Source organism: Macaca nemestrina, chromosome 9, assembly GCF_043159975.1.
Source record: "Macaca nemestrina isolate mMacNem1 chromosome 9, mMacNem.hap1, whole genome shotgun sequence".
In the NCBI taxonomy this organism is placed as follows: Eukaryota; Metazoa; Chordata; class Mammalia; order Primates; family Cercopithecidae; genus Macaca; species Macaca nemestrina.
The window spans coordinates 15,161,443-15,167,442 of NC_092133.1; the positions used below are offsets into that span (position 1 = coordinate 15,161,443).

Below are 6,000 nucleotides of genomic sequence, written 5' to 3' on the forward strand. Positions count from 1 at the left end.
AGGGAAATGAAAATATTTCTACATACACATGTATTATACATATATTTAAAGAACAATAGAGAATAAATTGAAAACTTAGAATAAATCAACAATACCACAGGGTTCTTTGGAGAAATAGTTGATTCCAAGTCTGTGCCAGGAAATAAAAGAGACAAACCTGAAGCTTTTTGTTATGCTAGATAGGAAGGACACGTCAAAGCTTACTGAAGGTGTGCCCAAAAAATTCGGGAGCCTTTTATCTGATCAAAGATGAGGCAATTTAAGTTTTACTTTAAGAATAAAAACTACATTGGTTCAAAATGTAACATATATGTTTAAATCTACAAGTAGCTCATAATATAAGAAACCACCACTTGTCACCTTTGGAGGGTGCTAGGTAATTTAATTATGTTCTTTTATTTAATGATGCAGCATTAAATCACCTAGCACCACCTTGGGAGGGTGCTAGGTGATTTAATGCTGCATCATTAAATAAAAGAAGATAACCAAACATTTTTCTTCTGCCTTTCTTATCCTATAGGATTCTATACTTTGGGTAACCAAATAGTTGACAAAATAAATCTTTTCTTTATAATTCCTCTTTATTCATTATTTTATTATAAATAGAAAAGAATAATGCAATTAGAATACCATCATTTTGTAACTTCTGATGACAAAATGGATGTAGGCAAGCTTATTAGTTGCTATTAACATAAGGGAAAGAGAGAGCTAGACATTCTATATCTCCTGATAGAACACACCCCCACCTACATTTGATTAAACTATCTAATGATTAATTTACAGAATACACAGAAGACAGAAGGACACGTTAAATGACATGAAGGGGATGTAATCAGAAAAATACAGACTGGAAAACTCTACAGGATCAATGACTTGGTTTCTTCAACAAATAACCTGCAAGAATATAAAAATGGAAAGAGTGGGAACCTATAGATTAAAAAGAAACATAGAAGAAGTATCAATCAATTGCAATGTTATTTTGATTTAGATTCAAGCAAATAAACTGTTAAAAAATAGGATTTATGAGACCATGGGGGAAATGGGAATACTGATTGGAAACTTAACAAAATTAAGGAATTATTAATATTTTAGGTATATGATGGTATCATTTAATATTTTTTATAATTTTAGGATTAGGGCATATGATATAATTTTTAAAAAGATCTGTATCTTTTAGAAGTACATAAACATTTACAGTTTCATTGTTATGCTAAGATTTACTTCAAAATAAGTCTGGGTGGAAGGGGAAGAAGGGAGGGTAGAGATGGCCCTGGTTTATTGCTCACAAATTGAATCCGAGTTATGGGTACACAGGGTGCATGCTACTCCTTTTTCCCTTTTTTGTATGTTTGAACTTTTCCATAATAAAAAGGAGTGTGTGTGTGCGCACTTACTTACACCTGTGTGTGTTTAAATAGAGCGAGTGGGCCGGGCATGGTGGCTCACGCCTGTAATCCTGGCACTTTGGGGGGCCGAGGCAAGTGGATCACCTGAGCTCAGGACTTTGAGACAAGCCTGGGCAACATGGTGAAACTCCATCTCTACTAAAAATACAAAGAATTAGCTGGGAGTGGTGGTGCATGCCTGTAATCCCAGCTATTTGTGAGGCTGGGCCACAAGAATCACTTGAGCCAAAGAGGCGGAGGTTGCAGTGAGCACCATTACACCATTGCACTCCAGTCTGGGCAACAGACTGAGACTCTGCTTCAAAACAAACAAACAAACAAGTGAAAAAATAGAGTGAGTGACGTCAAGTTGCAGTCAGGAAAGACCAGGTACCAAGACTTTGAAGCACAGAAAAGTTTCATGCATTTGAAACCGTGAAGGAAGTCAAGAGGAACTACAGCTTGGTGAGGAGATGTCACAAGATACTAAATGGGGCTGAAGTAGGAGACAGAGGCCAGGTCATGTGGGCCTTGTGCCTGGAGAATGGAGTCTGGATTTTATTTTAAGAGCCATATGATTACACTGGAGAGTTTTTTTTGTTTTTTTTGTTTTTTTTTTTTGAGACGGAGTCTTGGTCTGTTGCCCAGGCTGGAGTACAGTGGCACAATCTTGGCTCACTGCAACTTCTGCCTCCCAGGTTCAAGTGATTCTCCTGCCTCAGCCTCCTGACTAGCTGGGACTACAGGCGTGCACCACCACACCCAGCTAATTTTTGTATTTTCAGTAGAGATGGGGTTTCACCATATTAGCAGGCTGGTCTCAAACTCCTGAACTTGTGATCTGCCCACCTCAGCCTCCCAGAAGTGTTGGGATTACAGGCGTGAGCCACCACGCCCAGCCACACTGGAGGGTTTTAAGGATGGTATCAACATGATCTGGCTTATGTGTACATATATATATAATCTTAAAATTTTTTTTTAAAATTTTACTTTAAGTTCTGGGATACATGTGCAGGAGTATGCAGGTTTGTTACATAGGTATACATGTGCCATGGTGGTTTGCTGCACCTATCAACCCATCATCTAAATTTTTAGCCCCGCATGCATTAGGTATTTGTCCTAATGCTCTCCCTCCCCTTGCCCCCCACCCCACAACAGGCCCCCTTGTGTGTTGTTCCCCTCCCTGTGTCCATGTGTTCTCATTGTTCAACTCCTGCTTATGAGTGAGAACATGCAATGTTTGGTTTTCTGTTCCTGTGTTAGTATGCTGAGAATGATGGCTTCCAGCTTCATCCATGTCCCTGCAAAGGACATGAACTCATTCTTTTTTATGACTGCTTACATTTTATGTAATAATAATATTGTCTATATTCCTTGAGCACCACTAGGCACCACCTGCCATGCCAGGTGCTGTGTATTCATTGTGCCTAGTCTTCGTATCATCCTCAACCCCGAAGCAGGTATCAGTGCCCTCATTTTACAGAGGGGGATGCTGAGACCTAGAAAAACTAGGCCACTTGCCTGAGGTTACCCAGCCACTGAGTTGGGGGTAGATGGGAATTGTACTCAGGACTGTCAGGTCCAGAGCCCAGGTTTTTCCCAACAAGAATGGGATCGGTGAACCAAAAGAATATCTTAACTGTTCCCACTGTTCCCTATATAGGCAGCTCGCTTACCTAAAAATTTGAGTCAATTAAAAAAAGTTAGTCCAGGAGGAGAGGCAGTGATACTAAACACCAGGCCAATTCTGTTCTTCTAGAGCTATTCTGTTGCCTGACACTCCTCCTTGAGAGAAGTCATTGCCAATTTCTGAGCCAAGTACCTGTGCCGTTCAGCTTGCTTTGATTCATATCTACCTGAAAGAAGGATTAGCAAAAATTTCTATTAAGCAATAGGATACTTTATCAGAGGGATATGGGACTGAGGTTAAGAAATAGTAATATATAAAAATACTCTAATTGCAGCCACCACTCTAACCACCATCCCACCACCGTCATCACCATAATCACCACCACCACACCACCACCCCTACAATATGCTAAGAGCTCTGCAGACTGAAGAATGCCTTGCATTTGTTAGCTTACATGTGTTGTATACTTTCCATCACTTGATCTTTACCAGAGACCTTCATACAATTTGAAAACGCCCAGGGAGCTTGGAGAGATGGCCCGGTAGGAGAGCTGGGTGACTATGGTTTCCCTCTGCAATGCATGTTTGTCCCGTTTCCCATCTTCTGGTTTCTTCGGGAGATACCCAGTAGATCAGAAGAGGAATGACTGTGTGGGTATCCCCAGTGTGAGAAGAAGAGGCCCCCCTGCATACCAGCAGGGCAGGAAAGAACAGCTAACCAGGGCAGAGAGACTACAGCTGCCTTCGCACCATATGCATCTCAGTGGGGCCAGGAGCTTAAAGAATGGACACTTTTGCTCCTCCTGGGCACTGTGTATCTGGCTGACCATTAGCAAGACCTCTGATGTTTCCTCTTTGGTCCGCCATTTGATTTAGGACATGGCAATGTAGCTCCATAAAGATGCCAACACACAAACCCACTGAAATGCTCATGATGATGGCAAAGGACATTGAAGGGGTCTCTATAGCTTCTCAACATAGTTCAGGACTGGACATAACAGGCCTGGTGCAGCCAGGCTTCCAGAAGGATCCCATGCAAAGAAAGTTTTATCTGAACATTAGTAGAAAATGCGTGCCAGGTGCCTCATTGCTGAAAGACCCAAGATGTCCCAACCACCGGCCATCCCTGCCCTCATGCCTCTGAACATTACACTGGGGAATGTCTCAGACTCCACAGGGAGCCTCTGCACTCCTTATTTGGAAGGCGTCTTTCTTTGGGGAAAGCTTGTAGAAAGGAGATTTTTTTTTTTCCTCACACCATCTGCTGGTGTGCGTGGATAGAGGACTGTCTTTATTTGGTGTCATATATGTATGGATATGTAAACACAGCTGACATATGAATCAAAGCTCTGTAAGACTCTGCTGTGAATGCCTAGGGGACAGGTACATTTCCAGAAGGAAAAAAGGAAAATACATGTCTATTACTACAGTTTTACGCACCTAACATCACGGGCAAATATAGACACCTGGAGACTATCAAACCAAAATTAAAAACTCATCGAAAGGAAAGGACAGTATTTGCACAGATTGCCCATAAATCTGCAACAACGGACTCTCTTTGGGCATAACATCAAATGTTTGCTTTCTTTGTGGTGTCTCATTAGGAAGGAAATTTATTGCCCAACTCCTGAACTATGTCAATTTGAAAAAAATATTGTGTGAATATTTCCAGGAACCACACGCTTGGTTTTATATTAGCTTTATGCCACTGAACAGGAAAAAGCTTGGTCTTCCCAATGATGAAATGACACTAATCATGAAATTAAAGGAGATAGCATGTACTCAGTTGGAAGAAACAGCAGTTTCCCATAAATGGATCATAGCCCTGGCTCCCTTTGATAAGTTAGGGTGACATCACTCCCTCCAGCCCAGGGGAAGTGGCCAGCGCACAAGCCACTTCCCCTGCCTCCCTGCCCTGGCACCTTCTTCCCCTATCTAAAAGGGGAGGCTTCAGAGGAACCAGGTTCTCATAGTGGGGTGTGCTCCCCAGCTGTGCTTGATTGCCTGCTGCAGTGAGAATAGTTTGCGAAGGCCCAGGAAGGAAGAGAAAAACGTTAAACAAAAATCAATGAATTGCACATGGTGCCTGTTAAAAATAATAACTAGGCGGGAGATGAAGGGCTGAGCTTACGCATGTGAACTTGTCTCTGCGAGGGCCCTGGCATCCAGACGGGGTGGGAATGGCTTCTTCCTGTTCTTGTTGCCCCACTCAGACCACGGCCTACGGCAAGCGCGTCACACAGTCACTGAAAGGGGAAGAGGAGGGGAGCAAGGAGACTTGTGGGTTGACCTAGCTCTGATCCCCACCTTCTCTGTGGGACTCTTCAAACAGGAGGCTGCCTAGGGCATGGGGTGGAAACTCCCGTCAAAGCAAGAAGGAATATTTAAATTGCTGCAAACATGTTTGAAAACCAGCAGAACATGGAAGGGGGGCTTCTGTAACACTGAAACCAAGTCTCAACTCACAGTTGGAAATGAGATTGATTGAGTGTTTTTTATGGCCCAATGTATGGCTCGCCTTCCCAGTTTTATTGTGTTAAAGACACTGCTATGCAAGCTTCACTGCTATTTCTTGGTAAGAACAGTTGTGAATTTTTTCTCTGGAGATTTTAAAGAACAGAATGGAGATAGAAAAGGAAATAATTAGTTCTAAAATAAAAAAAATAAGTGAGATGTAAAGCTGCAAATTCACTTACTTTTTAGTAAAAAAAAAAAAAAAAAAAAAAAATTGGAGGTCGGGGGAGAGAGACAGCAAGCGAGAGAGCCCAATACTCATTGAGACTAGAATGGAGACCACTCTCCTCAAATGAGCTAGAGAATGGGAGAGGAATGACTGAACACAGAACCTCATTCCTGGCTCTCCGATTTATGATTTGAGACTTTAATTAAAGTATCCTTGGATGAAAGCCCTTTTCCCTCACGAAAATCATTTGCCTCTGTTAATATACCATTAATACTGATTTTCATTTGTTCAACTAATATTTGA

General features: G+C 41.8%; 1 protein-coding gene across 4 annotated transcripts in view; it reads left to right on the plus strand.

Annotated features, from left to right (window-relative positions):
- LOC105467646 (prolactin releasing hormone receptor) overlaps window positions 1-1,230 on the plus strand; it is a 65,235-nt gene extending 64,005 nt beyond the window's left edge. The window contains exon 6 of one of the 4 annotated variants that reach the window (XR_011607604.1): window positions 784-1,000. The gene's annotated coding sequence lies outside the window, so the exon portion shown is untranslated. Of the gene's footprint in view, window positions 1-783 lie in introns of all 4 variants that reach the window. The other 3 variants (XR_011607602.1, XR_011607603.1, XR_979058.2) reach the window with 3 other exon arrangements.
- Window positions 1,231-6,000: the final 4,770 nt, after the last annotated feature.